Source organism: Castor canadensis, chromosome X (genome assembly GCF_047511655.1).
Source record: "Castor canadensis chromosome X, mCasCan1.hap1v2, whole genome shotgun sequence".
NCBI lineage: Eukaryota > Metazoa > Chordata > Mammalia > Rodentia > Castoridae > Castor > Castor canadensis.
Genome location: NC_133405.1, coordinates 35,933,551 through 35,950,479, shown reverse-complemented (window position 1 = coordinate 35,950,479; position 16,929 = coordinate 35,933,551). Strand labels below are relative to the sequence as shown.

Sequence of the window (16,929 nt, the reverse complement as noted above, 5' to 3'; positions counted from 1 at the left end):
TAGCAGCCTCTTCAACAAAAACTGCTGGGAAAACTGGTTAGCAGTCTGCAAAAAACTGAAACTAGATCATGTATATCACCCTATACCAAGATTAACTCAAAATGGATCAAGGATCTTAATATCAGACCACAAACTCTAAAGTTGATACAGGAAAGAGTAGGAAATACTCTGGAATTAGTAGGTATAGGTAAGAACTTTCTCAATGAAACCCCAGCAGCACAGCAACTAAGAGATAGCATAGATAAATGGGACCTCATAAAACTAAAAAGCTTCTGTTCATCAAAAGAAGTGGTCTCTAAACTGAAGAGAACACCCACAGAGTGGGAGAAAATATTTGCCAACTATACATCAGACAAAGGACTGATAAGCAGAATATACAGGGAACTTAAAAAACTAAATTCTCCCAAAACTAATGAACCAATAAAGAAATGGGCAAGTGAACTAAACAGAACTTTCTCAAAAGAAGAAATTCAAATGGCCAAAAAACACATGAAAAAATGCTCACCATCTCTAGCAATGAAGGAAATACAAATTAAAACCACACTAAGATTCCACCTCACCCCTGTTAGAATAGCCATCATTAGCAACACCAACAACAGGTGTTGGCGAGGATGCGGGGAAAAAGGAACCCTCTTACACTGTTGGTGGGAATGTAGACTAGTACAACCACTCTGGAAAAACATTTAGAGGCTACTTAAAAAGCTAGACATTGATCTACCATTTGATCCAGCAATACCACTCTTGGGGATATACCCAAAAGACTGTGACACAGGTTACTCCAGAGGCACCTGCACACCCATGTTAATTGCGGCGCCATTCACAATAGCCAAGTTATGGAAACAGCCAAGATGCCCCAGCACTGACGAATGGATTAAGAAAATGTGGTATCTATACACAATGGAATTTATGCAGCCATGAAGAAGAACGAAATGTTATCATTCGCTGGTAAATGGATGGAATTGGAGAACATCATTCTGAGTGAGTTTAGCCTGCCTCAAAAAACCAAAAATCATATGTTCTCCCTCATATGTGGACATTAGATCAAGGGCAAACACAACAAGGGGATTGGACTATGAGTACATGATAAAAGCGAGAGCACACAAGGGAGGGGTGAGGATAGGAAAGACACCTAAAAAAATTAGCTAGTATTTGTTGCCCTTAACACAGAGAAACTAAAGCAGATACCTTAAAAGCAACTGAGGCCAATAGGAAAAGGGGACCAGGAACTAGAGAAAAGGTGAGATCAAAAAGAATTAACCTAGAAGGTAACACACATGTAAGTCAACTCCCTTTATAGCTATCCTTATCTCAACCAGCAAAAACCCTTGTTCCTTCCTATTATGGCTTATACTCTCTCTTCCACAAAATTAGAGATAAGGTCAAAATAGTTTCTGCCGGGTATCGAGGGGGTGTGAGGTAGAGGGAGGGGGCGGAGTGGGTGGTAAGGGAGGGGGTGGAGGCAGGGGGGAGAAATGACCCAAGCATTGTATGCACATATGAATAATAAAAAAGTAAAAATTTTAAAAAAAAGTTGAACTCATAGAGACAGAGAGGTGACTACCAGAGACTGGAGGTGGGGGAATTAGGGAGATGCTGTCAAATGGTCCAAGGTTGCAGTTAGACAGGAGGAATAAACTACAAGTTTATTCAAGTTGGATTTCAAGTGAAGTTCAACTTTGTCAGTCATTTTGTTACATATTTGTGTTTTTTTCATGTGTGATTCAGCTGTTCAGTTGTTTTGTTTTTTATTTTTATTTTTTGTCTTTTGCTCTTTTAAGATCTTTCCCATTGATTTGCATCATCTCTTACCATGACCTTCACTATTTTTTGTGTGGATTTTCAGGGGCTTTCCCCTTTAATTTTGTTTATGTTATATCTCAATGTCCAGAAGGTTTAATTTTATGTAGGTATGCCAATGACTTTCTTCCTCCACGGTCTTCTCTATCACATGTATATCTTCAAAGCACTTCTGTGTTCAGAAAATGGATGGAAAATCTCACTTACTCCCTTTTAAATTTTTTTGCATGTAGAATTTATTTCAGTGTGTGATGTGAAGATCTTCCCAAATCGAAGATAATTTTAGCACCATTTACCAAAAAAATATCTTTTCCATTGATTTATAATCTTCCATTCACCTTATAAATTCATACATTTGTGTGAATACATATGTTCATACACACACGTTTTTGGTTTTTATTGTTTCTTGGCTGTTCTGTTCCATTGATCTGGCTCTTCTTGCACCACTAGCAAGCACAGTGTTTTAAAGGTGTCATTTCATAATAGCGTGACTCCTTTTTCTCACAGTTTTCTTAGCAATTGGTTAGTTCACTTTTCCAGAAAAATATTACAATCATTTTGTTAGGAGAGCTGCTTTCTCCCCAGAGCTCATCTGAGTTACACTTTTTGGGGGTCTGCCTACTTCCCCTAATATATCCCAAGATGACATCTTCTTGATGAGCAACTTAAGAACCCAAATGAGCCAGGCGCTGGTGGCTTCCGCCTGTAATCCTAGCTACTCATGAGGCAGAGATCAGGAAGATCACAGTTCGAAGCCAGCCCAGGCAAAATAGTTCTCCAGACCCTGTCTCGAAAATACCCAACACAAAACAGGGCTGGTGGAGTGGTTCAAGTGCTAGAGCACCTGCACAGCAAGCTTGAGGACCTGAGTTCAAAAGAAAAAAAACCCAATAAGCAAGGCTCTGATAAGCTTTCAGCTTTCATATCATTTTTAGTTCCTAAAGGGAGGAATCTAAAGAGGGAAACTAGGACTGGGGGCATGACTCAAGTGGCAGAGCATCTGCCTAGCAAGCTCAAGTTCAAACCCAAGTAACACCCAAAATTTGAATAAAATAAAGAGGGAAACTGTTTTGACCATACTGTCTGAAGAACTAAAATGAAACAGCACAGTTTAAGCACCAACCATGTTCAGAGTCTCTTTTTCCTTCTCCAAAGTAAACTTACTCTCTAAAATGACAAATATTATCATTTTTATGTATTTATTTTTGTTTTATCATTGACATCATGGAATTACATTTACAAATGCTTTAAGTTTTATCCCTGTCTGTAGAACATGAACTAATTATTTATTCTCTGAGCCTCAGTTCCCTCATTTGGAAAATGGCAATAATGATTTCATTATGCAAAATGCTGCCTACAAATCTGGTTCACAGCAAATAATCAGCAAATGCCAGCAATATCATAGTTATGGCCAGAGCACAAGCCCTGGGCCACATTTCTTGGGTTTAAATTTTTGTGTTTTCATCACTAAATACTTTTTTTCTTTTTGAGACGGGGGCTCACTAGTATAACCCAGGTTGACCTTGAACTTGAAGTCCCCCTGCCTCCACCTCCTGAATGCTGGGATTACAGCTGTGAATTACTACACCTGGCACTAATTAATTTCCTGATCTTGAAGAAGTTAACCAGAATGTGCCTTGGTTTCCTCTTCTATAAAATGTGTGTAATGAAAGTACCTGCTTTATTGGTTACAAGGAATGAGTTCATGCTCTAAAACACTTAGAACATTGTCAAATATTAGGCACCAATGTTAGTTATTCCTGCCAGTGGTGGTGGTGGTGATGGACAGTGACACAATCAAGAATGTACAAAGTGTATTATATGTATGTAAGAAAATATCACAGTGAGACCCATTGTTCTATATAATCAATATGCACTAATTTTTTTAAAGAATGTATTAACTCATAGTACCATCTAGTACTTTTGGGGGGAAAATTCCAAATGCCTATCACCCCAAAACTTGGTTAGGAGAATATATGCAGTCGGAATTCCACATCTGGGGCTTTTGCATCTTCAAACAGTCATGGATTGAAAATATTCTTCCAAAAAATTACATATAGCCAGGTGCCAGTGGCTCAGGTCTGTAATACTAGCTACTTGTGAGGCTGAGATTGGGAGGATCATGCTTTGAGGCCAGCCAGGGCAAATAGTTTGAGGTCCCATCTGAATGACTAGCTGGGAATGGTGATGTGTACCTGTCATCCTAAGCTATGCTGAGATCCAGTGGATTGTGGCTCCAGGTCAGTGAGACCCCCATCTCAATAGAAAAAAAAGCTGGGTGGCATCTCTGCTGCAGTGGGAAGTGTGAAATGGGAGGACAGTGGTCCAGGCTGGCCTGGGCAAAAAGAGAGACCCTATCTCCAAAAAAATTAAAAACCAGAGCAAAAAGGCCTGGAGGCGTGGCTTAGGCAGTAGAGCTCCTGCCTAGCAAGTGTGAAACCCCGAGTACTGCTCCCCCCAAAAATTGCATATGTACTAAACATGCACAAACTTTTTTCCTTGTCATTATTCCTTCCACAGTGCATATGCCCAACTATTTGCATAGCATCTGTATTGCACTAGTTATTCTATATAATCTAGAGACGATTTAAAGGAGGGTGTGCATAGTGTATACACATATACTAGACCATTCATGTAAGGAACTAGGACATCCGTGGATCTTGATATCTGGGGCGGGGGGTCTTCAAACCAATTCCTCGTGAATACTAAGCAGTGACAATATATGCATGATCCATTTTTATAAATGCACAAATTTTTGGAACTAGGATTTCAATTTTTCTCTAGTCCATGTGACCTTGAATTTATAACCTTCAGGGTTTGGGGCTGCAAACAACAGAAACTGATTCTGCCTCAATTTAGCAATTTATGGGAATTTCACAGAGCCAACAGGAAGGCAAGTGAACTAGCCTAGGGAAATGGCAGGACATTGAGTGGTGAAGATCCTAGTCAAAGTGATTTCGGTTTGGCTACATGTCACCACTGGCAAGAACCACCTCTGCCAGCTCTAGACAACACCACCACAAAACTCTACTGCCTCTGGATTCCACCAATCTGCCATTTGGCTTCTGGGGCCTCTACCACCTGCAGTTTCTATAAATGAATTCAAAACTGCCACTTTTTATACGAACCTTTCAGGATTCAAAGTCTTCAAAAAGAGTCTGGGGTCCCTTTTTGCTACCGCAATCACCCAGAGCTTCTGAAGGAAAATACGTACTTCCTTTGGTTTACAAGGCAGGAGGCTGGCGTCATCCTTGTGTTCCAGACTCACCCTGGGGTATTACTTCAAACGAGAGAAAGTTTGGACATCCACCTCAGGGAAGGTTGCCAAATAAAACATGATAAATGTGAATTTCAGGAAAAACCGTGAATGTGTTTTTATTCATTATGCTAATATTGTGTAGAATGTTCTTTTAGCAAAAGCCTGAAAGGATATGTCCAGTTTAGGTGAGGCGGGTACAGTGACAAGTACTCTACACATTACTGGTTGAGATACCCATTAGTGTACTTAAGTGTGCTAAGAATTTTAACAACTTCTTATTTTATTTCTGATTCTTTGTTTTTACCTATGTGCTTGCAATATGTCTTATTTAGATTTACCCCCTCCATCGTTCTCCCTCCTTCCTCTCCTTCCTTCTTAGAACAATTTCAACAGGTTTCATTCTTCTATTTTCATACATGAATACAAAATATATCCACCATATTTGCCCTCCTTCACTCCCCCCAGCCACACCCCCCTCCCCGGAAAATATGCAACAGCTTACAGTGCATCGCGTCATATTATATTCACACTTTGGACTCAGAAATTCTGGTTTTAGAAATCACCATAGCCTTTGAGCTAGGAGTTGATTTTGGCAGGGGGTGCTGGGGATGAAATCCTGGGTGTCAGGCTTGCTACGCATGTGCTCTACCACTGAGCCACACCCCAGACATCTAGGGGTTGAATTTTAAGTCTATTCAAAGGAAATAATTAGAAACAGGGAAAACAATTCATAAACATAGTGTGTGTTATTCATAAAGAAAAAAGAAATAAGCCTAAATGTGCAAAATAGAGGCATAGTTAAATAGGTTAGAGCAGATAAGTATGGTGCTCTTTTATGCAGTCATTAAAGTTATGCTCATGGGGAATTTTAGTTACAGACTCTGATAAAAGAGTGTTCAGGGATAAAAGCAGGCAAAATAATGCATTTATAACTCACTAGCTGTATTATCTCTACCTCAGTTTACTCATCTGTATAATGGTATAATAGTAAGGATAATATACAAGTAGAATTTGAAATAGTACTTTGAACATAGAAAGTGTTATGTATTACCCAGTGTACATGTTTGAGATGAGATTAGATGAGGGAAAGGGAGAGAGAGAGAGAGAGAGAGAGAGAGAGAGAGAGGCAGTCAAGATACTGATGCAATGATTACAGCAAGCCAACTGAGTGTTCCTGTCTCAGTTATGGTGCAGTGGTAGTATATGTCGCTCAGCATCTCTGGATTGCAGCTACAGTGCTGTATTCTGGCAGTCAGCTGTCTCCTGCTTGCTCACACTCCTGACTGGGAGCAGAGATTGCAGCACCCCAGTGGGAGTATTGGGTCCCAGGAGCTGTTCCTGCAACCCAAGGCTATAGTTTGTTCTTCCTGCCTTTCTGCTGATTTTTTTTTTTTTTTGCAGTGCTGGGATCAAACCCAGAGGTTGAACATACCACTGATTTTTGGGAGCAGTTGTCTCCCTGTGTTACATTCCTTTGCCCTTGAAATAACACAGCTTACCACTGAGGACTAACCAAGAACAGGGTTGAAATAAAATATTCTGTTTGGAACAAAAAGATTGTCAGCCAGACAAAAATGTATACAAGGATATGGAGTTCAGGTTTGAGATCAGGGTAAAAAGTTTAAATGAGTCATAAGTATATGAATAACATTCTAAGCCACACGACTGGATGGAGTCACCTGGGGAGACAGTGAGAACAGTTGCCGGCCCAGGACATATGTGAGACACTCCAACATTTAACAGTCTTGGAGAGGAGGTAGCAATGGTAAAGGTGGCTGTAAAGGAGCCAGTGAAAAAGGAGAAAAGCCATCAGAATGTAAGGAAAGTACCTCGATGTAAAGCAATCAACTCTGTCGCATGTTGAGAGACAAAGTAAAGCAAAGTTACAAAAAAAGTTCAGGGGATTGGAACCTGGACAAGAATGGTGTTAAAGCAGTGATGGAGGCAAAAGCCCAAGGGAATGGGTGAGGAGAGAGTGGGAGGCAAGGTGTGATGGTGCACATAGACAGCCCTTTGGAGAAGTTTGGGTACATAGGGCTCAGAACAATGGGGCAGTATCTAGAAGGGAGATTTAAAATTGTTTCAAGGGGGAGGGGGATAAGAAAGAGTAATAGAAGGGGTGTATTTCACCAAAGTACGTTATATGCATTATGGAAATATCAGAATTTAACCCCTTTGTACAATTAATATATACTAATATAAAATAAAAGAGAAGAAATACTCAAGCATGTTTATCTACATAGAAGTACAATGAAGTAGAGAGGATGAAATTAATATGCAGGAGCGGGGCACCGGTGGCTCACGCCTGTAATCCTAGCTACTTGGGAGGATCGAGGTTGAAGGCCACCTCCAAAATAAGCAAAGCAAAATGGACTGGCAGTGTGGTTTAAGTGGTAGAGCACCTGCTTTGCAAGCAGAAAGCCCTGAGTTCAAACCCCAGTTCCACCAAAAAAGAAAAAAAATAAAATGTAGGAAAGAAAGAGAACAGTGGTGCAAGTCAAGATCTTGAGAATATGTGAGGCAAATGAATGCAGGGTTCAAGGGGAAGGCCCCTGGTTAGGAGAGCGACACTCCCTGCACTGGACCCAGAAGGAAAACAGAAAATGCAAATGCAGACAGGGTCCATGGGTTGGCCGGTGGGAAGATGATGGCATCATCCAATTGCTTCTGTTTTCTTAATGACGTGAAATGTAAGGTCATCGGCTGAGGATGAGAACACAGAGAGCATACTGGAGTCTGGAGGAGGATGGAGATGGTGCAATGGCATCTTCCCAGAGAAGGAAGATGGGACAGACAGTGGACTGTAGCTGTGTAGCATAAATTTTGGACAGCACAACTGTAAATATTTGCAAGTGAGCCCCTCTGCATTCCTTACCCCCAGGTAGCTGCTTTCCATCATCAGAGATGAGACTGCAATCACTGAAAATGTATACAAGTGGAATCGTATGTATTCTTCTATTTTGATGCTATCACAGATGGTATCTCATGTCATTTTTTTATTGGTCATTGCCATTACTAGAAATAAAACTGATCTACATGCCAATCTTGTATCCTTCAACTGTGCTAACTCACTCATTAGTTCCAGTAGCTTATTTGTAGAATCCATTGGGTTTTCTACTTAGATGATCATGTGATCTGTAAATAAAAAGTGTTACTTCCTTTCCAAATTTGTTTCAAGTGAGTAGGGTCCTGTGCTTTCTACTATAGGTTCCATTGTTCATATGCAGTTAGGAAATGGAGGTCGGTTGGGTTTAACCAAGGTTGAGCTTTGGAAAGGTCTAATGAATGACCAAGAGAATGATCAAGAGGAAAAGATGGTTGGGGGTGAAGAAAGTCAAGGAAGTAAAAGGCCAGGGTGTGAGATGGTCAGCCACATGAGTGCTGAAGTCACTGGGAATGAGGAACCTGTTTGGAGAGGACCACCTAGTCTGGAGGGAAAGACTCCCTCAGTATAATTTGACAAGCCTTGCATCGGCTTCACGTGAGTTGGAGGAGGCAGGGCGTAGACCTTGGACATTCTGGAACAGTCTCCACATACGTAACCGGGATCGGGGGATCTAGTTCTGGGGCTGGCTCACACTCCACTTCTCCTACCCCCACAGTCCTCTACCATCAGACAATTCAGCTCCAAGCTCTCAGTAACCTATACTTTTTAAAAACAAAGTCCTAGTATTCTCCTCCTGGCATAAGTCCAAATTTCCTTGATACAAAGCCCTGGCCATCCTTTGTAGCAAAGACTAAGGGAGAGAAAAAGAAATTTTATTTAGTGATGAATCTATTGCAGAGAAAACAGGAGATAGTTAATTTCTCAGTTTGGTTATCCTGCCACAAAAGAAAAAAAAATAATCAAGGAAGGAATAATTCCTTCAGATCTTTCCAGATGATGGGTGTATTGTCAGGTTTTCATTACTGTAACACAATACCTGAGACAGGTGAACTTTATAAAGAAATTTATTTAGCTCACAGTTTTGGAGGTTTGGAGCATGGTTCTGGCATTAGCTCAATTCTGGTGAGAACCCACTCAGCTGTGTCACATTGAGTTGAGAGCACATGTGTATAATATACCTGTCTGGTCTCTCTTTTTACAGAGCCACCAGGATTCAATCATTGGGGCTCCACCCTAATGACTTTATCCTTTTTTTTTTTGGCAGTACTGAGGTTTGAACTCAGGGCTTCACACTTGCTAGGTAGGTTCTCTACCACTTCAGCCATACCTCCAGCTCTTTTTTGTGTTTGGTGTTTTAGAAATAGGGCCTCTAGAACTGTTTGCCATGGCTGGCCTCGAACTATGATCCCCCATCTCTGCCTCCCGAGTGGCTAGGATTACAGGTGTGAGCCCCCAGCACCCGGCTTTATCTTATCTTATTAACTTCCTAAAGGCCCCATTTCCGAACACCATAGTCAGATGAAGTTTCTACCCTCTTAATACCTTACAATGGGGATGAAATTTCTGCACATGAAGCCTTGGGTGGGACACTCAAGCCATAACCAAACCCTAGCAGTGGGACAGTGGATCACGCTTATGCACATGCAGGTGTGTGTGTACACACACAAGGTCCAGGAAACAGGGAAAACTGGTCTTTGACGCCTTACTGCCTGTCATTTCTTTGACGATCTCTCCCATTTGACCCAAGTCTCCTGTCCAGGGTTACTCATAACCCTCTCTGTCCTCAGAGCTCTAGAGGATGCCCACTGTGTGCCCTATGGATCAGGATCCTCTCAACTTCCATTGCTACTCAACACTTCTCTTTTGGATGACAATGGATATGAATAGGTTAATTCAATTCAAAACAACCTGCTATTGCTTTAGCAAACCACTGTGTTTCCTAGGCAACACAATGCCTGTATTTTTCCTATTTCTTCCTGTTCCCAAAAACTTCTATGGAGGGAATGGTGAAAATATTAACATTGGCCAACACTCAAGCCCTTGCTTCTCCCCGTCCTCTCCCCACTCTAGCCCTCCAGCAGTTGACCTTGCCTCCTACTTCATGGAAAACATTGAGGCTGTCATGCGTGAATTCCCCCAAACTTGAGGTCGCCACACCGCTCCCCCTCTCCTTTTAACGGATTAGCTATACTAACAGTTTTGATTCCATTCGTCCCTGTCTCATTTCATGCCACCGGTTGAATAGTTCCCCTCTTTCCTGTATTTTTAATCTCTGAGCATCAACTAGCTATATTGCTGCAGACTAATCTGTTACAGCTTTCAGTAAAACAAAAATCAAACCAAGAAATCCAGCTTCCCTCTGTCCTCTGTCCACCCACTTAGTCAAGTATTTTAGTACATTTGTGCTGCTCTAACATAATACCACAGACTGAATAATATATAAGCAAACAGAAACTTATTGACTCACAATTCTGGAGGCTCAAGAAGCCAAGATGAAAGGATTGCATCTGGCAAGGGCCGAAAGGAAAAGGTGGTGGTCAAACTCATTCTTTTACATGGACTCCACTCCTGTGACAAAAGCATTTATCCATTAATGAGGATTGAACACTCGTGGCCTAATTACCTCCCATTAGACCCCACCTCTCAACATCACTACACTGGGGAGTCAAGTTTCCAACACGTAAACTTTGGGGTATACATTCAAACCACAGCATCAAGCTGCTCAAATTTAATGTTTGAGAAACAGATCTCAACCTAACTCTCCAAGCTACTAGAATCAAGCTTTTGTCCTTTCCATGTCACAGATAACCTGGGACTTCCTTCCTAACTTGTCCAACTTGCTCTGTACAACACACAGATGTGTGTACATCTGGGTAGATGTACACAGCACTGTGAACTTCTCCCCCACTGTTGCTTCTGTGAAACCACTCTCCTGTCATCCTTCTACCACCTGGAGTTTTTCTTCTCTAGATCCTTGGTGGATTCCTCTTCCTGTATCAATCCCTCCAATGTTAATCTTCGCCAACATTCCATCTTGACTTTATTTTTCTCTCTACAACTAGTTAACAACCTAGAGTGGCCATGTAATATGAGTGAATAATTCAAATACAGTAGATTTGTGACAGTGTAGTATGTGCAGGAATTTCACAAAGAACGTGTCCTTGCCCAGTGGTAACCTTGCTCTCTAGGTTTCATTTTCCATTTCAGCAGTCACAAACACAAAAAATTCAAATATCTGCTTGACTTTACTATTAACAAAGCAGAGCATATATGATAAAAGATGAATGCTTGGCCCCAGCCTTGGGAATCAGTATGGAGAAGCAGGGCTCCTTCAGATGTACCCTTCAAAGGAGGCAACTGGTAGCCAGTTCTGGCCAATTGTTACCACATCAGGATATAATCCCAGATACACCTCCCCCCACTTTTGACACAGAGTCTCACTATGTAGCCCAGGCTATCCTGGAACTCACAATCGTCCTGTCTCAGCCACCTGAGTGCTAGGATTACAGGCATGTACCACCAGGCCTGGACAGCTCCATCTTCTTAGAGAAATCAGAAATGCAGGTTTTCTGTAAAGATCTGTTGGTTACACGTTTATGAAAGATTTGAAAACATGCCATTTCAAAATATACCACATTGGTCTATTGATTATTTGAAGCTGAAATCATTTCAGGAGATGGAGCTTCAGAAAGGACCTTTTAGCCTGTGTTTTCCAATATGCGGACAACCACAGAGATTCTTTTGGGAGGGATATTCTTCACCTAGCAAGGCTGAAAAACAGCCTTGATCATTAGAGACTGATCACTAGGGCTGCAGTGGACCTGAATAAACAAACTCTTTGAAGTAACCCTTACTGTCCACTAGCTTCTAGATCCCCCTCACTCTATACCTCCAATGACATCCCTAAAGTTGACTATCCTAGTCTAAGGATTTATTCTTTCACACATTTATTGTCCTTTGTGTAAAAGTGTCATGGTTTGGTCACTTCTCTGGGCTTCCCTCTCTTATGAAGATCCCCACGTACATGGAAAGTTAAAACTTTTGTGCCTTCCCCTTTTTAATTAGCTCTTATATTAATTGGCTTCCTAGATCCAGCCAGCATCTACATAAGAACTAAGAGGTTTGTAGAGAGAATCTCTCTCTCTCTTTCCTCTTCTACATTTACTTCTAAACTTTTTAAAATTAAAATAATGTGAGGATCAAATAAATATTTGTTTTAGTCAGCTCTAGTCACCAGGCCAACAATTCTCACCCTTGGCTTAGCACGCTGTGCAATGAGCTTTTGGCGAGGCCTCTGCCCTTTGTTCTCCCTGGTGATCTAATTCAATGCCAGTGATTTCAACTACCACCCACAGGCCGATAACCTCTGGCTTCCCTCTCCAGTCCAAACCTCTACCTGAGACCTAAACCCAAGTATCTGATGGGACACAGTACTAGATCCCTTCACCAAGATGTCTGTGCTCTCCAAACATTCGTAGTGCACGTGAATCATCTCAAGGTCTTGTTAAAATGGAGGTTCTCATTCAATAGGTCTCATGCATTTCTTTTTCTTGTTTGTTTGTTTTGTTTTTTTGGAAACAGAGTCTCACTATGTAGGCCAGGCTGACCTCCAACTCTCAAAGATCCAGCATTTCTAACAAGCTCCCGGCTGAAGTCAATGAACCACACTTTAAGACATAGTCTCCATTTGAATACAAGGTCCTTTCTGGACGTCTGCTCTTCCCCCTGGATACTTCCTTTTGGTGAATGCTTGTCATTCACCCCCATTGTCCAAGCAAAACTTGGGACATAGATTGGATATAGAAGGAGTGGGAGAAGTAGAGAAAGAATCCTAAGCCCTATCTGTCCAGCTCCTTAAAACAAATCTTGTCTATTTGCAGGGCGTCAGTGGCTCATGCCTGTCATCCTAGCTACTCAGGAGGCAGCGATCAGGAGGATCACTGTTCGAAGCCAGCCTGGCAGATAGTTTGAAAGAATTTATCTTGAAAAATACACTCACAAAAAAGGACCGGAGGAGTGGCTCAAGGTGTAGGCCCTGAGTTCAAACCCCAGTACCACAAAAAAAAAAATCTTGTCTATCCCTGCGTATGTGTCCTCACTATCACAGCCTGGGTGGAAGCCCTCATTTCCTCCTCACTGGTGGCACTGCTCCAGTATCCACTCTTCCCATTGTAGCCTCAATGCTCCTGCCAGCATGATACTTCCAAAAAGAAAAGTGGGCTCTGGGGCCAGACAGACAGATGTTCCAGAGAGATGCTGTAGTGCTGCAGCTGTCCATTTTGGGGTCAAATCTCGGCGCTGCTTCTCACTCACTGTGGGCTTTGGACAAGTAACTTAACCTCACCGTATATAATTTCCCCCCCCTATAAAAAGGGGATGCTAATAAACCCTAACTTGTGAGTGATAAATTAAGATATTTATAGCACTCGATAAATACACATTACCTGGGATGCTGGCCATGTCATCCCTAGCTGCAGTATGGTTGGTGTGGTGGGTGTAAGGAGGAAGTGGAAAGAGAGAAAAGTAAACAGGAGGCTCCAGGAGGATCATAGAAGTCTGGGTTCCCTGGGGAAGATTATTGGGATCAGGCGGAGGAAGAAATTAACCTGCGATATAGTGGCAACACAGCTCCCCTCAGTCCCACAGGGGTTGATGAGCTCAGATGAGGCAAGGCAGGCAAGCTTCATGTCCTTGTATTAGCCATTCATTACCTGAGGCTGCTCTGAAAAGGTGGTGTGACTTTAATAGGTGGCAGCTCCATTCAGCCCAGTGCAATGTGGGTTGCACATTGTCAGCCTTCAGTACTTGCAGTGATTGGGCAACCAGGGAGTGAGCGCTTGGATTGTGAAGTGGGGGTGGGAGGTGAGATCAAGGTAGGGCACTGGTTAGGTAAACTGTGCTTAGGACTTTGAGCTTGCTTTTGCTGACCATGGGGAGTCACTACAGGGTTTTCCCAGAATAGGGCAAGCTGTTTCTGTGCCTTTGCTTGGATCACTTCTTCCACCTTGGCGTTTCTTACCTAGATTAGAATCCCCTGGGGTGCTTGCACACTTGTTGAAATGGAGATGTAAGTTTACCTAAGTTTAATAGTGAACAGCCAAAGCTAAAGCCAGACTGACTGCATTTGAGTTCTGACGTGGCCACTTACTAGCTGTGTGACAATGGCAAGTTCTTTAACTTCTCTGAACCTAAATTTCCCCAGCTGTGAAATGAGGATAACATAACCAACAGCTTCACAGTGTTTTCTGAAAAGTACAGGAGTTAATCCAAGAAAGTGTTTAGAATACTGCCTGGCACACAGTAACTGCTCAAAAAATGTTAGCAGTTATTACAGATGCAGATTCTCAGGCCTGACCTTACACCTACTGGATCAGAATCTTGGGGGCTGGGCCTAGGAATAGGCCTGCCACTTCTCCAGAGTATGCTGATCCTCACTGAAGTTCGAGAACCACTGGTTCCCTAGAAAACTCATCCCCTCCCTTACCTACCTGGTACAAATGGTTAAGACATCACCCAAGTGTCCTTTCCTGCATGAAGCCTCCTAGATCACACCTCTCCAACTCTTTGCTGCCTTCTCACCTGTATATAGCCTTTTGACTGTTTTGACCTTGAGCTCCTTCCTTGCTGAAGAAGAGGCTTTGCATCCCTAGCCTCACCAGAGACTCTCATGAAACAGAGGGTGGCCAGACAGATGGAGATGGACAGATCCGAGGACCAATGCTGCCTACTCTTGCCTCTGTAATTGAAAATGTGGATCCATGTTAAGACCTAGTGGACAACTGTGCAATTTCATTTTCTCTTCTTTACATTTTTAGACTTCTTTTTGGCTTTTTACATCATAAAAATAGTTTATGCTCACTGTATAAAGAAAAAAGCAGGGCTGGTAGAATGTCTCAAATTATACATATATATGTATATATATATATATATACACACACACACATATCTATTGGCGGCACTGGGTTTTGAACTCAGGTCCTCACGCTTGCTAGGGAGGCACTCTTAACACTTGAGCCACTCCACTAGCCCTCAAAGTCTTAAAAGTGAGGGTATGTGGGGTTGTGCCCCACAGGATACTACCGTAAGGACTTTAGCTTTTACTCTGAGTTGGATAAGTATTTTGGGATACATAGGTGGTTTTCAGATTTTTGTGACTAAATATGCTTTGAATTTTTTTTGTTCTGTGCTACTGGGGTTTGAACTCAGGGCCTACACCTTGAGCCACTCCACCAGTCCTTTTTTTGTGAAGGGTTTTTTCAAGATAGAGTCTCACAAACTATTTGCCTGGGCTGGCTTTGAACTTCGATCCTCCTGATCTCTGCCTCCTGAGTAGCTAGGATTACAGATGTGAACCACTGGCACCCAGCATGCTTTGAAATTTTTGTACACAAATCTCTGCCCATATTTCTGAACACTTCCCTAGGGAAAAATCCTAGAAGTTCTAAATTTCTTGGTCACTGGTTAGGAATAATTTGAGCTATTTGTTGCATGTTGCCAATGAGTTTTCTCGAAAGTCTATATTTGCTTACAATATAACTGATACAGTATAACTGAGTTCAACAAATATTATTTGAGTGCCTACTATGTGCCAGTTATAGTCTAGGAGCTTTAAACATACTGGTGAACAAAATGAATCTTGCATTCTAGCAATTTCACTCTTGCCAGCTCATGTTAGAATATTTATCTTGTTATATGTTTGCCAACTCTTAAGTATTACTTTTTTTTTTGGCAGTGTTGAGGATTGAACCAGGATCTTGCCCATGCTAGACAAGAACTCTAATACCAAGCTACATTGTCAGTCTGAAGTATTACCATTCTTAAAAACTCCAAGGAGAAAAAAAAGAACACGCCAATAATTTGAATGATGAGCAGGGTGCAGTGGCTCACATCTATAATCCCAGCTATAGCTGAGGTGGAGGTTCAAACAGTGCAGGGCCTGTTTTGCAAGCAGAAGCCCTGAGTTCAAACCCTGGTCCCACCAAAAAAAAAAAAAAGAATGAGGAGAGGGGCTTCAATTATCTTTTGTATCTTTCCATAGTTTGAATTTTCTAATCTCAAACAAATGTAACTTCAAAAAAAATGCCATCAGGCGTTATCTGAGTGGAGAGCTAATTTTTTTTTTAAAAAACTGTGTTTCTCTTTATTAGATAAAATTTCTCCCAGTACTATAAAAAAAATTTGTGTATGCATGTATATGTGTATGAGTTTCTTTTTTTTTTTCACTTGACACATTTAGGGAGTGTTTAAACTGCTAGAGTGAACTCGTGTAATCGTTCTACACTTTTTTGAGAGAAGAAATGATAAACCATTTTTCCCAGAGCTTAGAATGGCATGTGCCCATTGTGGAAAATGTAGAAAAATATAAAGAAGAAACTAACAAATCCAATTGTTAACATTTTAGCATGCTTCCTTTCAGGCTTCCTTTTATGCATTTTTTGGACATAGTTGAATTCATATGGTATATAGTTTTGCATCCTGTTTGTCTCTGCTAAGATTGATATATCAGCATTTTCCTATGTCATGATATCTGGATGGCCAGTGTATGGTCTTATCAAAATTCAACTCAATTAGCTATTTTATTTGAAGTGGAACATTTGGGGTGTTTCCAGTTTCTCCATATTAAAAATGAATCTGTGCTTGGGGGGAGGGGACAAAGATAGGAGGATTGCAGTTCAAGGCCAGCCAGCTCAAACTCAGTATCCTGGCCTGTTTGTTCAGGTGGGAGATGTTTTGTGTAAATTTAAGATTTAGCTTGAACTCTTAGAATAAAGAGTTAAAAGTTCTTTTTTAGTTCATTCACAATCACTTGTCTTTTAAGTGTTAGTATCTGTCATGAATCTGCTAATTTGTACTTACACAGCTGACCGATCATAAAAAACTAAGATGCACTGGATTGTATGGGATGAGTCTGAAATTAGTGTTAAAGAAAAGTGGTGCCCAACAATACAGCAACAGCCTATTCTTAAATGTGCAGCCAGTGTCAGGT

The 16,929-nt window shown here is 41.5% G+C and overlaps 1 long non-coding RNA gene across 2 annotated transcripts in view; it reads right to left on the bottom strand.

Annotated features, from left to right (window-relative positions):
* Positions 1-13,779, bottom strand: part of LOC141419864 (uncharacterized) — a 79,835-nt gene extending 66,056 nt beyond the window's left edge. Inside the window, exons 1-2 of one of the 2 annotated variants that reach the window (XR_012444574.1) lie at positions 13,655-13,779; positions 10,411-10,511 (exon numbers count right to left, since the gene is read on the bottom strand). This is a non-coding gene — a long non-coding RNA (uncharacterized lncRNA). Of the gene's footprint in view, positions 1-10,410; positions 10,512-13,549 lie in introns of both variants that reach the window. The other variant, XR_012444573.1, reaches the window with a different exon arrangement.
* Positions 13,780-16,929: the final 3,150 nt, after the last annotated feature.